The 21,367-nt window shown below is 29.8% G+C and overlaps 1 long non-coding RNA gene across 3 annotated transcripts; it reads left to right on the forward strand.

The window, feature by feature from the left end:
- Positions 1-12,065: 12,065 nt before the first annotated feature.
- On the forward strand, positions 12,066-18,240 carry LOC133858823 (uncharacterized). 3 transcript variants are annotated; one of them, XR_009898609.1, is made up of 3 exons: positions 12,066-12,275; positions 12,352-12,405; positions 17,913-18,240. It is a non-coding gene; the product is annotated as an uncharacterized LOC133858823 (long non-coding RNA). The 3 variants fall into 3 exon arrangements; XR_009898608.1 differs by lacking the exon at positions 17,913-18,240 and adding an exon at positions 15,306-15,440 and having other exon boundaries at positions 12,352-12,417; XR_009898610.1 differs by lacking the exon at positions 17,913-18,240 and adding an exon at positions 13,144-13,627 and having other exon boundaries at positions 12,352-12,417.
- Positions 18,241-21,367: the final 3,127 nt, after the last annotated feature.

The raw sequence follows: 21,367 nt of genomic DNA on the forward strand, positions 1-21,367 counted from the left end.
TATTCTAGTAATTCTACAAATATTTTATCTATTTCGGTTTATCTATATATTGATTATATTCTACAAATATGAGACTAATGAGAGGATGTTAGTAAATTTGTAAATAGTAAACATAGTATAATATATATAGTATTACATATTAATTATAATACTTTGATAACAATATTTAGTATGTTAAATTAATATATTAAGTTGTTAATAGTTAGTATATAACAATATAACAAAATTAAATAGTTAGTATATATATATAAACACATATATCACATCATACATCGTTACCAATAGTTATATATTATACTTATATTATAGTTACTTAGTTATATAGAATATATTAGACTTACTATTTGTTCACATTATACATATACCATTGTTTATACTTTGTAGTTATATATAATAACATATTATTAATTTGTTACTTATAAACTATAGTTATGTAATATATTTTATAATATGCCTTATATACTTACATATTATATATTTATGTTATTAATAAATGCATAGAGGTTGTTCATAAACTTGAGCTTGAATTCTGCTGTGATCACTCATTGAAACATAGTATAATATATTAGTAAATAGTAAACATAGTATAATATATATAGTATTACATATTAATTATAATACTTTGATAACAATATTTAGTATGTTAAATTAACATATTAAGTTATTAATAGTTAGTATATAACAATATAACAATATTAAATAGTTAGCATATGTATATAAACACATATATCACATCACACATGGTTAACAATAGTTATATATTATACTTATATTATAGTTACTTAGTTATATAGAATATATTAGACTTACTATTTGTTCACATTATACATATACCATTGTTTATACTTTGTAGTTATATATAATAACATATTATTAATTTGTTACTTATAAACTATAGTTATGTAATATATTTTATAATATGCCTTATATACTTACATATTATATATTTATGTTGTTAATAAATGCATAGAGGTTGTTCAAAACTTGGGCTTGAATTCTGCTGTGATCACTCATTGAAACATAGTATAATATATTAGTAAATAGTAAACATAGTATAATATATATAGTATTACATATTAATTATAATATTTTGATAACAATATTTAGTATGTTAAATTAACATATTATGTTATTAATAGTTAGTATATAACAATATAACAATGTTAAATAGTTAGCATATATATATATAAACACATATATCACATCACACATGGTTAACAATAGTTATATATTATACTTATATTATAGTTACTTAGTTATATAGAATATATTAGACTTACTATTTGTTCACATTAAACATATACCATTGTTTATACTTTGTAGTTATATATAATAACAAATTATTAATTTGTTACTTATAAACTATAGTTATGTAATATATTTTATAATATGCCTTATATACTTACATATTATATATTTATGTTGTTAATAAATGCATAGAGGTTGTTCATAAACTTGAGCTTGAATTCTGCTGTGATCACTCATTGAAACATAGTATAATATATTAGTAAATAGTAAACATAGTATAATATATATAGTATTACATATTAATTATAATACTTTGATAACAATATTTAGTATGTTAAATTAACATATTAAGTTATTAATAGTTAGTATATAACAATATAACAATATTAAATAGTTAACATATATATATATATATATATATAAACACATATATCACATTACACATGGTTAACAATAGTTATATATTATACTTATATTATAGTTACTTAGTTATATAGAATATATTAGACTTACTATTTGTTCACATTATACATATACCATTGTTTATACTTTGTAGTTATATATAATAACATATTATTAATTTGTTACTTATAAACTATAGTTATGTAATATATTTTATAATATGCCTTATATACTTACATATTATATATTTATGTTATTAATAAATGCATAGAGGTTGTTCATAAACTTGGGCTTGAATTCTGCTGTGATCACTCATTGAAACATAGTATAATATATATAGTATTACATATTAATTATAATACTTTGATAACAATATTTAGTATGTTAAATTAACATATTAAGTTATTAATAGTTAGTATATAACAATATAACAATATTAAATAGTTAGCATATATATATAAACACATATATCACATCACACATGGTTAACAATAGTTATATATTATACTTATATTATAGTTACTTAGTTATATAGAATATATTAGACTTACTATTTGTTCACATTATACATATACCATTGTGCTTCGATCTTGTCCACTTTGGATGCGGATCGATATTATGGCCGGTTTTTAGAGCAAGGAAATAACAAGAGAAAACTATAGCTTTGCAGAAACTGCCTGCGTAAGTAGTTTTCCGATATTTATAGGCATTCTCGATCTTGCTAGCTCGATCACACCGAATAAGGAAAAATGTGTGATCGTCACCTTCTATTTCAGATAGAACTCATTAATATTCTTGCTTTCATGGCATATATGAGGAATTAATGCTTTTGAATAAAATGTTAGGAATTTCACCAGTACGCAGTGGCAGAGGGAGGGGTGAGGGGGTCAAAGAGTAATGCTAGATATTATCCTCTTGTCTTCCCTTTGTCCTCCCAAAATTGATGTGGCTCTTAAAATTACCATTGGATCAAAATTCAATAGTGATCTATTACAAATTTAATGGTAATTTTAAGAGCCACATCAATTTTAGGTAGGGTGGGCAATTCGTGCATTCGGGTCGGGGTCGGGTCAACCCGACTGACCCGATTATTTAATCGTGTCAACCTGAACCCGACCCGAGTATTAATCGGGTTGTGATACGCGACCCGAACACGACCCGATTAATAATTGGGTGACCCGAACACGACCCGACAAATCTGACTAATAATCGTGTCACCCGTTTACCCGACACGACCCGACCCGACACGAGAATTCCTAATATTTAAGCAAAATTAAACCGAATAGATTAGAACTAAATTAACTAATGTATCGAAAATTTAAGAAAAATGAAAAACCACTTGAATTCCTAATAATATGTTTTTATTATTTACAATTTTACACTTTGTTACTTAGGGAGTTAGCCAATTAGGGTCCTACATAATATATATTCTAGTAATTCTACAAATATTTTATCTATTTTGGTTTATCTATATATTGATTATATTCTACAAATATGAGACTAATGAGAGGATGTTAGTAAATTTGTAAATAGTAAACATAGTATAATATATATAGTATTACATATTAATTATAATACTTTGATAACAATATTTAGTATGTTAAATTAATATATTAAGTTGTTAATAGTTAGTATATAACAATATAACAATATTAAATAGTTAGCATATATATATAAACACATATATCACATCATACATGGTTAACAATAGTTATATATTATACTTATATTATAGTTACTTAGTTATATAGAATATATTAGACTTACTATTTGTTTACATTATACATATACCATTGTTTATACTTTGTAGTTATATATAATAACATATTATTAATTTGTTACTTATAAACTATAGTTATGTAATATATTTTATAATATGCCTTATATACTTACATATTATATATTTATGTTATTAATAAATGCATAGAGGTTGTTCATAAACTTGGGCTTGAATTCTGCTGTGATCACTCATTGAAACATAGTATAATATATTAGTAAATAGTAAACATAGTATAATATATATAGTATTACATATTAATTATAATACTTTGATAACAATATTTAGTATGTTAAATTAACATATTAAGTTATTAATAGTTAGTATAATTGTATATAACAATATAACAATATTAAATAGTTAGCATATATATATAAACACATATATCACATCACACATGGTTAACAATAGTTATATATTATACTTATATTATAGTTACTTAGTTATATAGAATATATTAGACTTACTATTTGTTCACATTATACATATACCATTATTTATACTTTGTAGTTATATATAATAACATATTATTAATTTGTTACTTATAAACTATAGTTATGTAATATCTTTTATAATATGCCTTATATACTTACATATTATATATTTATGTTGTTAATAAATGCATAGAGGTTGTTCATAAACTTGGGCTTGAATTCTGCTGTGATCACTCATTGAAACATAGTATAATATATTAGTAAATAGTAAACGTAGTATAATATATATAGTATTACATATTAATTATAATACTTTGATAACAATATTTAGTATGTTAAATTAACATATTAAGTTATTAATAGTTAGTATATAACAATATAACAATATTAAATAGTTAACATATATATATATAAATACATATATCACATCACACATGGTTAACAATAGTTATATATTATACTTATATTATAGTTACTTAGTTATATAGAATATATTAGACTTACTATTTATTCACATTATACATATACCATTGTTTATACCTTGTAGTTATATATAATAACATATTATTAATTTGTTACTTATAAACTATAGTTATGTAATATATTTTATAATATGCCTTATATACTTACATATTATATATTTATGTTATTAAAAAATGCATAGAGGTTGTTCATAAACTTGGGCTTGAATTCTGCTGTGATCACTCATTGAAACATAGTATAATATATTAGTAAATAGTAAACATAGTATAATATATATAGTATTACATATTAATTATAATACTTTGATAACAATATTTAGTATGTTAAATTAACATATTAAGTTATTAATAGTTAGTATATAACAATATAACATTATTAAATAGTTAGCATATATATATAAACACATATATCACATCACACATGGTTAACAATAGTTATATATTATACTTATATTATAGTTACTTAGTTATATAGAATATATTAGACTTACTATTTGTTCACATTATTCATATACCATTGTTTATACTTTGTAGTTATATATAATAACATATTATTAATTTGTTACTTATAAACTATAGTTATGTAATATATTTTATAATATGCCTTATATACTTACATATTATATATTTATGTTATTAATAAATGCATAGAGGTTGTTCAAAACTTGGGCTTGAATTCTGCTGTGATCACTCATTGAAACATAGTATAATATATTAGTAAATAGTAAACATATTATAATATATATAGTATTACATATTAATTATAATACTTTGATAACAATATTTAGTATGTTAAATTAACATATTAAGTTATTAATAGTTAGTATATAACAATATAACAATATTAAATAGTTAGCATATATATATAAACACATATATCACATCACACATGGTTAACAATAGTTATATATTATACTTATATTATAGTTACTTAGTTATATAGAATATATTAGACTTACTATTTGTTCACATTATACATATACCATTGTTTATACCTTGTAGTTATATATAATAACATATTATTAATTTGTTACTTATAAACTATAGTTATGTAATATATTTTATAATATGCCTTATATACTTACATATTATATATTTATGTTATTAATAAATGCATAGAGGTTGTTCATAAACTTGGGCTTGAATTCTGCTGTGATCACTCATTGAAACATAGTATAATATATTAGTAAATAGTAAACATAGTATAATATATATAGTATTACATATTAATTATAATACTTTGATAACAATATTTAGTATGTTAAATTAACATATTAAGTTATTAATAGTTAGTATATAACAATATAACAATATTAAATAGTTAGCATATATATATAAACACATATATCACATCACACATGGTTAACAATAGTTATATATTATACTTATATTACAGTTACTTAGTTATATAGAATATATTAGACTTACTATTTGTTCACATTATACATATACCATTGTTTATACCTTGTAGTTATATATAATAACATATTATTAATTTGTTACTTATAAACTATAGTTATGTAATATATTTTATAATATGCCTTATATACTTACATATTATATATTTATGTTATTAATAAATGCATAGAGGTTGTTCATAAACTTGGGCTTGAATTCTGCTGTGATCACTCATTGAAACATAGTATAATATATTAGTAAATAGTAAACATAGTATAATATATATAGTATTACATATTAATTATAATACTTTGATAACAATATTTAGTATGTTAAATTAACATATTAAGTTATTAATAGTTAGTATATAACAATATAACAATATTAAATAGTTAGCATATATATATAAACACATATATCACATCACACATGGTTAACAATAGTTATATATTATACTTATATTATAGTTACTTAGTTATATAGAATATATTAGACTTACTATTTGTTCACATTATACATATACCATTGTTCATACTTTGTAGTTATATATAATAACATGTTATTAATTTGTTACTTATAAACTATAGTTATGTAATATCTTTTATAATATGCCTTATATACTTACATATTATATATTTATGTTATTAATAAATGCATAGAGGTTGTTCATAAACTTGGGCTTGAATTCTGCTGTGATCACTCATTGAAACATAATATAATATATTAGTAAATAGTAAACATAGTATAATATATATAGTATTACATATTAATTATAATACTTTGATAACAATATTTAGTATGTTAAATTAACATATTAAGTTATTAATAGTTAGTATATATCAATATAACAATATTAAATAGTTAGCATATATATATAAACACATATATCACATCACACATGGTTAACAATAGTTATATATTATACTTATATTATAGTTACTTAGTTATATAGAATATATTAGACTTACTATTTGTTCACATTATACATATACCATTGTGCTTCGATCTTGTCCACTTTGGATGCGGATCGATATTATGGCCGGTTTTCAGAGCAAGGAAATAACAAGAGAAAACTATAGCTTTGCAGAAACTGCCTGCGTAAGTAGTTTTCCGATATTTATAGGCATTCTCGATCTTGCTAGCTCGATCACACCGAATAAGGAAAAATGTGTGATCGTCACCTTCTATTTCAGATAGAACTCATTAATATTCTTGCTTTCATGGCATATATGAGGAATTAATGCTTTTGAATAAAATGTTAGGAATTTCACCAGTACGCAGTGGCGGAGGGAGGGGTGAGGGGGTCAAAGAGTAATGCTAGATATCATCCTCTTGTCTTCCTTTTGTCCTCCCAAAATTGATGTGACTCTTAAAATTACCATTGGATCAAAATCCAATAGTGATCTATTACAAATTTAATGGTAATTTTAAGAGCCACATCAATTTTAGGGAGACAAAATGAGGACAATGAGATGATGTGTAGAATTACTCAGGAGTCAAATGCCCCTCTTAGCATTTCATCAAAGGAAAAATTTGCCCACCATTGTCATGAGTTTTTTTGAAAAAAATACAGAGTTGAGACTTGAGAGGTTGAAGAAGCAGAAGGGAACACTACAAAAAAAAACTGTCTATAATTCGAATTAGCGACACATTTTCCTAGACGGTTGAAACCGTCTAGAAAAAACTGTCTGAAATGTTTTCCAGACGGTTTTTTCCAATGTCTGGACGGTTTGAAACCGTTCAGAATTCCTGATTTTTTTATAGTGGAAGAAGGTAGAAGACAAGCCGACAAGGCAACCTTTTTAGGCAACCTTTTTAATCTCTATAAAATGCACACTTTAGAAAACACACACTTTAGAAGTCTCAAAAAGTAAGGAGTAATCAATGGCCTTGTTTGGCAAGGGTGTGAAAATTCTCCCCCCTTTCACTTTTTTTTTTTTTTAAAAAAAAAAATATCAACTTCAAAACATTCTAATTTTATATCACATCAATAATTTTTTATTATTATTTAAATAAAAAAATTAACTACAATACAAAACTTTTTCACTTTTCTAGACAAATTCTTTTTACTTTATGTCATATCTATCACTTCTTACTACTACCCCCAACTCACACTCCCTTATCAAACAAGGCCAATAAGTCTACAAAACTACATGCAACTCTACAGACTTTAAAGCAGAACATCTGTAACAAGTAATCAATAAAAGTTATCAACTCTATGTCTCTAGTCTACTATCTATACTATCAATAAGTCATCAATAATTTTTAGAATTGACCACCTTGACCCCTTTCCCTAGAGACTAGCTTTATGCGTGAAGTTGGACCACCCGTAGAATCAAATTTCTCTAGAATTCAGGTGTGCATTCGGTTGTAAATCCGGGTTGAAGCTGGGTTTCCCGAATAAAATCATGATTCATGTAACTTTTTAATGGAGTTACATGAATATTACATTGTTTTATCAGAAAGGTCTCTTAATTATTTTTTTTTTTTCCGTCCTTTGAAATTTGTGGCTACTCATTAAAAAGATAGTGTCACTTTGGAACAGGCGTTAGTTTGAAATCCATTTGAGTCACTTTAAACAATAAATTTTACTGATTTAATAGTATATATATTGCCACATATTTACAATTTTTACACAGTTAATTAAACACAATAAAATTATAAAATGGGGACCATGAAAGGTGTCCCAATATATTATATTATAATCTCAATAAGATTTTATCAAAAAAAAAAAATCTCTTCAATATATTTCCTAACCTACTCGGAATTAAAGTTCATGACTTTCTAATTTACCATTTTTCCTTTAGTCAATCGTGTTACATTATTTGTTTATGAACCTTTTTTTTAAGCATTTGAGCTAATTATAGAGTCCTATATTACAGATATTTTTTATGACTGCTCAAAAGCTTACTTTTGACTAGGTGAAATTTTTGGCTTTCTTAGACTGAAGAATGCTAGACTTAGCACCCATCCAACACACTCTATACTCTGTGGCTTGGCATTGTCACGTCACGTCATTAGAAAAAAAAAAAAAATCACATCTCTTTGATAAGTTGGACGCCTGGACTACATACTTGACAGTTACATGACTTTCACCGGTGTTGTGTCGTGTTCTTTAAGAGCAGCTCAGCGGATGATGTAAATTTTTATCTATTTTAGATAATCAAAATACACTTTGCTAGTTTAGCTAATTATTTTTAAAATTACACTCTAACCGATTATTTCGATTTTTATCTATTTTATTAAAATAATTATTTATATTTTTTATTTTTTAGTTAAAAACTTCTCTCCACTCTGCACGACTGCACCTAAAGAGAGACATTTGCCAATGAAGAGATGCGAAAAATTGGTGTTGTTTGTCAACAATATGAACGGAACAAAATAGTGTTTTTTATTGTTTATGAATTTTTATTTTTATTTTTTTTCACTTTTTCATATTTTCTAATAAAAATATATCAACATCAAAACATTCTCACTTTTTTCACTTCTTTATATAATTTTTTTTTTATTTTATATTACATCCTCACTTTTTATTAATTTTAAAATTAACAACCCATTACTCTATTCTATACGTATCTTTATCAAATAAAACCAATATTTTTCTAGACATTTTTTTGTTCATACGAGACGTGCTTGTTCGAAATTTGCAAAAATGGGAGGGAGAAGTGAAAGTTGGTAATTTTTGGTCCACCTTTACACGCAACACGACACTACACCAGTAAAAAGTCACGTCACTGTCAAGTTTGCAGTGCTGGTGTTCACTTTAACAAATAGATGTGATGTTTTTTTTAATGGCGTGACGCGGCAGTCCAAGTAAGGGAGTATAAACTTGAACGTGTTGGAGGGGTGTAAGTCTAACATTCCTCTTTTGGATAACTCGCCACCTTCCAGGATTGTTCTTGAAAATAAGTACAAGTCGACATTGCTGCTAATGACAATCAATTAACAAGTGATCACCAATCATGCTGAGGGGATTTTCCCATTCTTCCACTTTGGCACCGACCATCTTAACTCAAATTCAAAGGATATTTAAGACCAAAGCACTCGTAGAAAGCAACTTTCTAATTTCCACACTCAGTTTATTTCCATGAAGCTAAGCTAATAATTGTTTTTCAAATACTAACAAAAAAGTTTAGGTACATGCATTATGAACCCTGACACTCCATTTTGTAACTCAAATTCAAATGATATTTAAGAATTAAGACCAAAGCAGCTGTCGGTGACAAAGACAAACCTGGTTTAATTTCCTTGCCGTGAGACTGAAAGGAACTGAAAACATCATCAGTCCACACCTTCTCTGGCTTACGAGTCAAGCTAATTCTTTCCATTTTAGGAATGTTCTTCGTGACCAACAATATTCTTTAGTTACTATAAATTTTATCCGACCAAACAAAGTGGAACCATTCAATATTGGACCTACTGCATGACTTAGGGACCAAAGAGCTAGAGGCCGGTCAGTTGTATTCCTTGTCTTCCTCAAACAGATTTCCTTCCGTTCAAAGGTTTCACACTAGTGGAATGATATTAGGAAGTAATTAAATATGAAACTTCAAGAATGTTTGTCCACGGTCAAAAAAGTACTAGAGATGTGTTTGGTTTCAATTTCTTGTCCCTCTCTTTTACAAATTTATCATTAAATATATAAAATCTATATCTGGTCCACAAATTTAATAGTGAATTTGCACATCTCTTATACGGAAATAGAGAAAAGATGTGCAAGAGAATGAACTCCTCAAAGTATTATTGTCATGAACAACGCCAACCTTAGCTTCAAGTGGACTTTAGCTGCTATTATTTGATGATGCAGATGTCCCCCACTATTGACATTCCCACCTTCTGGCTTTCGAGTCAAGCTTCTCTAAGTTGGTTAAGCTGGTATTTTAGTTAGTTAATTACATGGATTTGTTATTGAAGAGCTGATACTTTCTGTTATTGTATTTGTATAAAGTTTCCTTTCATTTCTTCCATGTATATGTACAGAGTGTTAAGGAAATGTTGTTAAAGGAACCGGAAATGCTGTAAAAGGAACCAGAAATGTTGATTAAGGAACCACCTAGCTTGCTATTCTTTTTACTATCGAGCAACAGCTACTAGCCGTTACACAGCTCTGCAGATTATTTATGTAAATCTGTTATTTTATTCATGTAAACATAGTATAAATTGGTGTATTGTTCCCCACTGTTTTGTATAACTGAAGTTAAGCAATATGCAGTTTCCTGAATTCCCTTTCCTATTATGAAATTATTACGCAGATTTTGTATCAGTAAAGCTAATTAAGCTAGAAGGTGGGAATGTCAATAGTGGGGGACATCTGCATTATCTTATTCTACTTAAGGCCTACACGTTTTGAGAGCATTCCTAGAGCATTCCTCGTAACCTTCTGGCTTAATAGTCAAGCTAATTCTTTCCATTTTAGGAATGTTCTTCGTGACCAACGATATTCTTTAGTTACAATAAATAATATCCGGCCAAACAAAGTGGAACCATTCAATATTGGACCTACTGCTTGACCTAGGGACCAAAGAGCTAGAGGCCGGTCGGTTGTATTCCTTGTCTTCCTCAGGCAGATTTCCTACTATTCAAAGGTTTCACACCAGCTGAATGATGTTAGGTAGTAATTAAATAAGGAGAAATGATCTTGTACTATTTTAACACAACACCAAACAACTGGCTGACGTATAAAAGTATTTTTTTTTTTGGGCTCAAAACCGGTTGGAGGGGAAACGAAACGCCCCCCCCCCCCCCATTCTCTCTCTCTCTTCGACTTCCACACAGGCCCTCGTCCGGTCGTCCCCTTGTCAACGCTGCTTCACTGGAGTTCTCCTCCTCCGTCGAAACTGTAATGTCCAAGAAAATATTTAATGGATTTATTAGGTTTAAATAAAATAAGTCTATTTGATGTGGTAAAATAAAATAAAATATTTTATTTTTATCTAATGGAGTTGTAAATGGTAGCCAAGAAAATAAAATGTAAGGAAATATTATTAAAGTCTAAATAAAATAAAATAAAAGAAATAAAAAATAAAAGTAATATATATATATATATATGATGGTGGGGCGACCTGCGCCCCACCTGAAAGAAGGAGGGTGAAGGACTAACGCCCTTCACACAAAAATGGGCCCAATGGCCATGATATAAAGCAAACAATAAAAAAGAAGCAGACAAAGAAAAGTAAAGAAAAAAAAAAGAATTATATATATATATATATATATATATATATATATATATATATATATATAATTGCATGTGGGGCAACCTGCTCCCCACATGCGTGAAAGTGAATGAAGGGCCATTTGGCCCTTCACTAATAAAAGAAAGATGAGGCTCCTGGGAGCCTTATCTCAGAAGAAGGGGAAAAGAGGCAGTATGCCTCTTGACCTGTGAAGAAAAATAAAAATCGGAAAGAATGAGGATTTCTCAATTCTTCTTTACGAAAATATTTGATTTAAGAAGATCCAACGGTCCAATCTTCGATCCGTCTACGGAAACGTAATCCTAATACTCGGATCTACATTTCTACCGATCATTTTGAGGTAAATTGTTAAATTCATATTTTGGGATTTTTGGTTAAATCTAGCAAAATACGATTTGATATAGTGTTTTCTTTAGGCTTTGTGTTATTTGGAGCTTGCAAAGATTCTCCAAACACTGGGTATTATTTGGGTAAATTTTTGGGTAAGTTCCTTTAATCCCTAATGTATGGGTTAGTGGAATTAATTACGGATTAACAATTAATATTTTGAGTAAATAATTAAATAGGGATTTTAATATCTAACCCTTAGTAAATACTTTGGGTTAGTATTGTTTGAGTTTTAGTGTCTAGGATTTATGGGTAGACGTTTAGTGTCCGGGTGACCCCCCTCACTTTCCTGAGAGCTCATCTGCTTGCACCTTGGAGAATGTTATTTACCTCATTTACAAGTTGGTTTGTCTTATTCCTAGGGTCATTTGTGGGCATCTATAAAGTTATTAGATCTTAATGAAGTCGCAATTATTATGATAATTTTGAAGAGCCACAGCATCCAAAATTTTGAATAATAATTGCATCAAGCCCGTACATATGAACTTGATATAGAAAAATTAACATCGTGTTGCAATTAATTCATAAATTTAATTACTTATCCCCATAGGGAAGGTTTTTTATTTTTATGACTTAATTAGAATAAGATAACAAATTTAATATTAGAAGAAAAATTTCTCTTAGGCCCACAGGTACGGAGGATTTTGCTTACTAATATTTAAATTTGGTTTTAGTCTTATTAATAAAGAGTAAATTTCATGCGTGATGCAACCTTAGCCAACAGGTAGGTTGAAATTTACTATTTAAATTAGCATTGGCTGATTTAAATTAAAGTCACTTCATAGCACTTAAGTAGTTTTGTTTTTTCTTGGTTCTTGCAGCTATACCTGCTGGATTATTTGACGGTACTTTTCATGTTCTGAAACTTAATGGCAATAATTTTACTTAATGGAAAGAGAACTTGCTCTTTACATTACGGTGTTTGGAATTAGACCTGGCACTCCGGACGGATGAACCACCCGCTTTAACGGCTACTAGTACTGCACTAGAGATGGCTAAACATGAAAGGTGGGAGCGATCCAATCGCCTCAGCTTAATGTTTATGCAATCTCACATTGCCAAAGGCATTAGGGGTTCCATGCCTGAATGTTCTAAGGCTAAGGATTTTTTGAAAGCCGTTGAAGCACAGTTTGTGAGTTCAACTAAAGCCATGGCCAGCACTCTAATGAAGAGAGTATCAAGTCAAGCCTTCGATAGTACCAAAGGTGTGCGTGAGCACATCATTTTTATCTATTTTAGATAATCAAAATACACTTTGCTAGTTTAGCTAATTAATTTTAAAATTACCCTATAACCGATTATTTCGATTTTTATCTATTTTATTAAAATAATTATTTTTATTTTTTATTTTTTAGTTAAAAACTTCTCTCCACTCTGCACGACTGCACCTAAAGAGAGACATTTGCCTATGTGGAATTACCATCCAAAATGAAGAGATGCGAAAAATTGGTGTTGTTTGTCAACAATATGAACGGAACAAAATAGTGTTTTTTATTGTTTATGAATTTTTATTTTTATTTTTTTTCACTTTTTCATATTTTCTAATAAAAATATATCAACATCGAAATATTCTCACTTTTTTCAGTTTTCATATCACATAAATAATTTTTTATTACTATTCAAATAAACAAATTTATTACAATACAAAAATTTTTCACTTTTTTATATAATTTTTTTTTTTACTTTTATATTACATCATAACTTTTTATTAATTTTAAAATTAACAACCCATTACTCTATTCTATACGTATCTTTATCAAATAAAACCAATATTTTTCTAGACGTTTTTTTGTTCATACGAGACGTGCATGTTTGAAATTTGCGAAAATGGGAGGGAGAAGTGAAAGTTGGTAATTTTTGGTCCACCTTTACACGCAACACGACACAACACCAGTAAAAAGTCACGTCACTGTCAAGTTTGCAGTGCTGGCGTTCACTTTAACAAATAGATGTGATGTTTTTTCTAATGGCGTGACGCGGCAGTCCAAGTCAGGGAGTATAAACTTGAACGTGTTGGAGGGGTGTAAGTCTAACATTCCTCTTTTGGATAAATCGCCACCTTCCAGGATGGTTCTTGAAAAGTAAGTACAAGCCGACATTGCTGCTAATGACAATCAATTAACAAGTGATCACCAATCATTCTGAGGGGATTTTCCCATTCTTCCACTTTGGCACCGACCATCTTAACTCAAATTCAAAGGATATTTAAGACCAAAGCACTTGAAGAAAGCAAATTTCTAATTTCCACACTCAGTTTATTTCCATGAAGCTAAGCTAATAATTGTTTTTCAAATACTATCAAAAAAGTTTAGGTACATGCATTATGAACCTTGACACTCCATTTTGTAACTCAAATTCAAATGATATTTAAGAATTAAGACCAAAGCAGCTGTCGGTGACAAAGACAAACCTGGTTTAATTTCCTTGCCGTGAGACTGAACGGAATTGAAAACATCATCAGTCCACACCTTCTTTGGCTTACGAGTCAAGCTAATTCTTTCCATTTTAGGAATGTTCTTCGTGACCAACAATATTCTTTAGTTACTATAAATATTATCCGACCAAACAAAGTGGAACCATTCAATATTGGACCTACTGCATGACCTAGGGACCAAAGAGCTAGAGGCCGGTCGGTTGTATTCCTTGTCTTCCTCAAACAGATATCCTTCAGTTCAAAGGTTTAACACCAGTGGAATGATGTTAGGTAGTAATTAAATATGAAACTTCAAGAATGTTTGTCCACGGTCAAAAAAGTACTAGAGATGTGTTTGGTTTCAATTTCTTGTCCCTCTCTTTTACAAATTTATCATTAAATATATAAAATCTATATTTGGTTTACAAATTTAATAGTGAATTTGCACATCTCTTATACGGAAATAGAGAAAAGATGTGCAAGAGAATGAACTCCATAAAGTATTATTGCCATGAACAACGCCAACCTCAGCTTCAAGTGGTCTTTAGCTTCTATTATTTGATGATGCAGATGTCCCCCACTATTGACATTCCCACCTTTTGGCTTTCGAGTCAAGCTTCTCTAAGTTGGTTAAGCTGGTATTTTAGTTAGTTAATTACATGGATTTGTTATTGAAGAGCTGATACTTTCTGTTATTGTATTTGTATAAAGTTTCCTTTCATTTCTTCCCTGTATATGTACAGAGTGTTAAGAAAATGTTGTTAAAGGAACCGGAAATGCTGTAAAAGGAACCAGAAATGTTGATTAAGGAACCACCTAGCTTGCTATTCTTTTTACTGTCAAGCAACGGCTACTAGCCGTTACACAGCTCTGCAGATTATTTATGTAAATCTGTTATTATATTCATGTAAACTTAGTATAAATTGGTGTATTGTTCCCCACTGTTTTGTATAACTGAAGGTAAGCAATATGCAGTTTCCTGAATTCCCTTTCCTATTATGAAATTCTTACACAGATTTTGTATCAGTAAAGCTAATTAAGCCGGAAGGTGGGAATGTCAATAGTGGGGGACATCTGCATTATCTTATTTTACTTAAGGGCTACACGTTTTTAGAGCATTCCTAGAGCATTCCTCGTAACCTTCTGGCTTAATAGTCAAGCTAATTCTTTCCATTTTAGGAATGTTCTTCGTGACCAACGATATTCTTTAGTTACTATAAATAATATCCGGCCAAACAAAGTGGAACCATTCAATATTGGACCTACTGCTTGACCTAGGGACCAAAGAGCTAGAGGCCGGTTGGTTGTATTCCTTGTCTTCCTCAGGCAGATTTCCTACTATTCAAAGGTTTCACACCAGCGGAATGATGTTAGGTAGTAATTAAATAAGGAGAAATGATCTTGTACTCTTTTAACACCACCACACAACAGGCTGACGTATAAAGGTATTTTTTTTTTTTTTTTTTGGCTCAAAACCAGTTGGAGGGGAAACGAAACGCCCCCCCCCCCCCTTCTCTCTCTTTCTTCCATGTCCGTATAGGCCCTCGTCTGGTCGTCCCCTTGTTAGCGCTACTTCACCGGAGTTCTCCTCCTTCGTCGAAACTGTAATGTCCAAGAAAATATTTAACGGATTTATTAGGTTTAAATAAAATAAGTCTATTTGATGTGGTAAAATAAAATAAAATATTTTATTTTTATCTAATGGACTTGTAAATGGTAGCCAAGAAAAAAAAATAAAAGAAAAAAAAAAATAAAAGTAATATATATATATATATATATGATGGTGGGGTGACCTGCGCCCCACCTGAAAGAAGGAGGGTGAAGGGCTAACGCCCTTCACACAAAAATGGGCCCAATGGCCATGATATAAAAAAAAAAAAAAAAAAAAGAAGCAGACAAAGAAAAGTAAAGAAAGAAAAAAAAAGAAAAGAAAAGAATTATATATATATATATATATATATATATATATATATATATATATATATATATATATATATATATATATATATATATATATATAATTGCATGTGGGGCAACCTGCGCTCCACATGCGTGAAAGTGAATGAAGGGCCATTTGGCCCTTCACTAAAAAAAGAAAGATGAGGCTTCTGATTGCCTTATCTCATAAAAAGGGGAAAAGAGGCAGTATGCCTCTTGTGAAGAAAAATAAAAAGAGGAAAGAATGTGGATTTCTCATTTCTTGTTTACGAAAATCTTTGATTTAAGAAGATCCAACGGTCCAATCTTCGATCCGTCTTTGGAAACGTAATCCTAACACTCGGATCTACATTTCTACCGATCATTTTGAGGTAAATTGTTAAATTCATATTTTGCGATTTTTGATTAAATCTAGCAAAATATAATTTGATATAATGTTTTCTTTAGGCTTTGTGTTATTTGGAGCTTGCAAAGATTCTCCAAACACCGGGTATTATTTGGGTAAATTTTTGGGTAAGTTCCTTTAATCCCTAATGTATGGGTTAGTGGAATTAATTACGGGCTAGCAATTAATATTATGAGAAAATAATTAAATAGGGATTTTAATATCTAACCCTTAGTAAATACTTTGGGTTAGTATTGTTTGAGTTTTAGTGTCTAGGATTTATGGGTAGACGTTTAGTGTCCGGGTGACCCCCCTCACTTTCCTGGGAGCTCATCTGCTTGCACCTTGGAGAATGTTATTTACCCCATTTACATGTTGGTTTGTCTTATTCCTAGGGTCATTTGTGGGCATCTATAAAGTTATTAGATGTTAATGAAGTCGCAACTATTATGATAATTTTAAAGAGCCACAACATCCAAAATTTTGAATAATAATTGCATTAAGCCCATACATATGAACTTCATATAGAAAAATTAACATCGTGTTGTAATTAATTCATAAATTTAATTACTTATCCCCACAGGGAAGTTTTTTTATTTTTATGACTTAATTAGAATAAGATAACAAATTTAATATTACAAGAAAAATTTCTCTTAGGCCCACAAGTACAGAGGATTTTGCTTACTAATATTTAAATTTGGTTTTAGTCTTATTAATAAAGAGTAAATTTCATGCGTGATGCAACCTTAGCCCACAGGTAGGTTGAAATTTACTATTTAAATTAGCATTGGCTGATTTAAATTAAAGTAACTTCATAGCACTTAAGTAGTTTTGTATTTTCTTGGTTCTTGCAGCTATACCTGCTGGATTATTTGACGGTACTTTTCATGTTCCGAAACTTAATGGCAATAATTTTACTGAATGGAAAGAGAACTTGCTCTTTACATTAGGGTGTTTGGAATTAGACTTGGCACTCCGGACGGATGAACCACCCGCTTTAACGGCTACTAGTACTGCACTAGAGATGGCTAAACATGAAAGGTGGGAGCGATCCAATCGCCTTAGCTTAATGTTTATTAAATCTCACAATGCCAAAGGCATTAGGGGTTCCCTCCCTGAATGTTCTAAGGCTAAGGATTTTTTGAAAGCCGTTGAAGCACAGTTTGTGAGTTCAACTAAAGCCATGGCCAGCACTCTAATGAAGAGACTATCAAGTCAAGCCTTCGATAGTTCCAAAGGTGTGCGTGAGCACATCATTTTTATCTATTTTAGATAATCAAAAAACACTTTGCTAGTTTAGCTAATTATTTTTAAAATTACCCTCAAACCGATTATTTCGATTTTTATCTATTTTATTAAAATAATTATTTTTATTTTTTATTTTTTAGTTAAAAACTTCTCTCCACTCTGAACGACTACAACTAAAGAGAGACATTTACCTATGTGGAATTACCATCCAAAATGAAGAGATGCGAAAAATTGGTGTTGTTTGTCAATAATATGAACGTAACAAAATAGTGTTTTTTAATTGTTTATGAATTTTTTTTTTTTTTTTTTTTTTTTTTTTTTTTTTTTTCACTTTTTCATATTTTCTAATAAAAATATATCAACATCAAAACATTCTCACTTTTTTCACTTTTTATATCACATAAATAATTTTTTATTACAATTCAAATAAACAAATTTATTACAATACAAAATTTTTTCACTTTTTCATATAAATTTTATTTTATTTTATATTACATCATCACTTTTTATTAATTTTAAAATTAACAACCCATTACTCTATTCTATACGTATCTTTATCAAATAAAACCAATATTTTTCTAGACGTTTTTTTGTTCATACGAGACGTGCTTGTTCGAAATTTTGGTTCATCTCAGTAACATTTGCAAAAATGGGAGGGAGAAGTGAAAGTTGGTAATTTTTGGTCCAACTTTACATGCAACACGACACAACACCAGAAAAAAGTCACGTCACTGTCAAGTTTGCAGTGCTGGCGTTCACTTTAACAAATAGATGTGATGTTTTTTTAATGGCGTGACGCGGTAGTCCAAGTCAGGGAGTATAAACTTGAACGTGTTGGAGGGGTGTAAGCCTAACATTCCTCTTTTAGATAACTCGCCACCTTCCAGGATGGTTCTTGAAAATAAGTACAAACCGACATTACTGCTAATGACAATCAATTAACAAGTGATCACCAATCATGCTGAGGGGATTATCCCATTCTTCCACTTTGGCACCGACCATCTTAACTCAAATTCAAAGGATATTTAAGACCAAAGCACTCGTAGAAAGCAAATTTCTAATTTCCACACTCAGTTTATTTCCATGAAGCTAAGCTAATAATTGTTTTTCAAATACTAACAAAAAAGTTTAGGTACATGCATTATGAACCTTGACACTCCATTTTGTAACTCAAATTCAAATGAAATTTAAGAATTAAGACCAAACCAGCTGTTGGTGACAAAGACAAACCTGGTTTAATTTCCTTGCCGTGAGACTGAAAGGAATTGAAAACATCATCAGTCCACACCTTCTCTGGCTTACGAGTCAAGCTAATTCTTTCCATTTTAGGAATGTTCTTCGTGACCAACAATATTCTTTAGTTACTATAAATATTATCCGACCAAACAAAGTGGAACCATTCAATATTGGACCTACTGCATGACCTAGGGACCAAAGAGCTAGAGGCCGGTCGGTTGTATTCCTTGTCTTCCTCAAACAGATTTCCTTCGGTTCAAAGGTTTCACACCAGTGGAATGATGTTAGGTAGTAATTAAATATGAAACTTCAAGAATGTCTGTCCACGGTCAAAAAAGTACTAGAGTTGGTTTGGTTTCAATTTCTTGTCCCTCTCTTTTACAAATTTATCATTAAATATATAAAATCTATATCTGGTCTAGAAGTTTAATAGTGAATTTGCACATCTCTTATACGGAAATAGAGAAAAGATGTGCAAGAGATTGAACTCCTTAAAGTATTATTGCCAAGAACAACGCCAACCTCAGCTTCAAGTGGTCTTTAGCTGCTATTATTTGATGATGCAGATGTCCCCCACTATTGACATTCCCACCTTTTGGCTTTCGTGTCAAGCTTCTCTAAGTTGGTTAAGCTGGTATTTTAGTTAGTTAATTACATGGATTTGTTATTGAAGAGCTGATACTTTCTGTTATTGTATTTGTATAAAGTTTCCTTTCATTTCTTCCCTGTATATGTACAGAGTGTTAAGGAAATGTTGTTAAAGGAACCAGAAATGCTGTAAAAGGAACTAGAAATGTTGATTAAGGAACCACCTAGCTTGCAATTCTTTTTACGATCGAGCAACGGCTACTAGCCGTTACACAGCTCTGCAGATTATTTATGTAAATCTGTTATTTTATTTATGTAAACATAGAATAACTTGGTGTATTGTTCCCCACTGTTTTGTATTACTGAAGTTAAGCAATATGCAGTTTCCTGAATTCCCTTTCCTATTATGAAATTCTTACACATATTTTGTATCCGTAAAGCTAATTAAGCCAGAAGGTGGGAATGTCAATAGTGGGGGACATCTGCATTATCTTATTCTACTTAAGGCCTACACGTTTTGAGAGCATTCCTAGAGCATTCCTCGTAACCTTCTGGCTCAATAGTCAAGCTAATTCTTTCCATTTTGGGAATGTTCTTCGTGACCAACGATATTCTTTAGTTACTATAAATATTATCCGGCCAAACAATGTGGAACCATTCAATATTGGACCTACTGCTTGACCTAGGGACCAAAGAGCTAGAGGCCGATCGGTTGTATTCCTTGTCTTCCTCAGGCAGATTTCCTACTATTTAAAGGTTTCACACCAGCGGAATGATGTTAGGTAGTAATTAAATAAGGAGAAATGATCTTGTACTCTTTTAACAAAACACCACACAACAGGCTGACGTATAAAGGTATTTTTTTTTTTGGCTCAAAACCGGTTGGAGAGGAAACGAAATGCCCCCCCTTCTCTCTCTCTCTTCCACGTCCGTACAGGCCCTCGTCCGGTCGTCCCCTTGTCAGCGCTGCTTCACCGGAGTTCTCCTCCTCCGTCGAAACTGTAATGTCCAAGAAAATATTTAATGGATTTATTAGGTTTAAATAAAATATTTTATTTTTATCTAATGGACTTGTAAATGGTAGCCAAGAAAATAAAATGCAAGGAAATATTATTAAAGTCTAAAGAAAATAAAAAAAAAAGAAATAAAGAAAAAGTAATATATATATGATGGTGGGGCGACCTGCGCCCCACCTGAAAGAAGGAGGGTGAAGGACTAACGCCCTTCACACAAAAAA

This window comes from Alnus glutinosa, chromosome 1, assembly GCF_958979055.1.
Source record: "Alnus glutinosa chromosome 1, dhAlnGlut1.1, whole genome shotgun sequence".
NCBI lineage: Eukaryota > Viridiplantae > Streptophyta > Magnoliopsida > Fagales > Betulaceae > Alnus > Alnus glutinosa.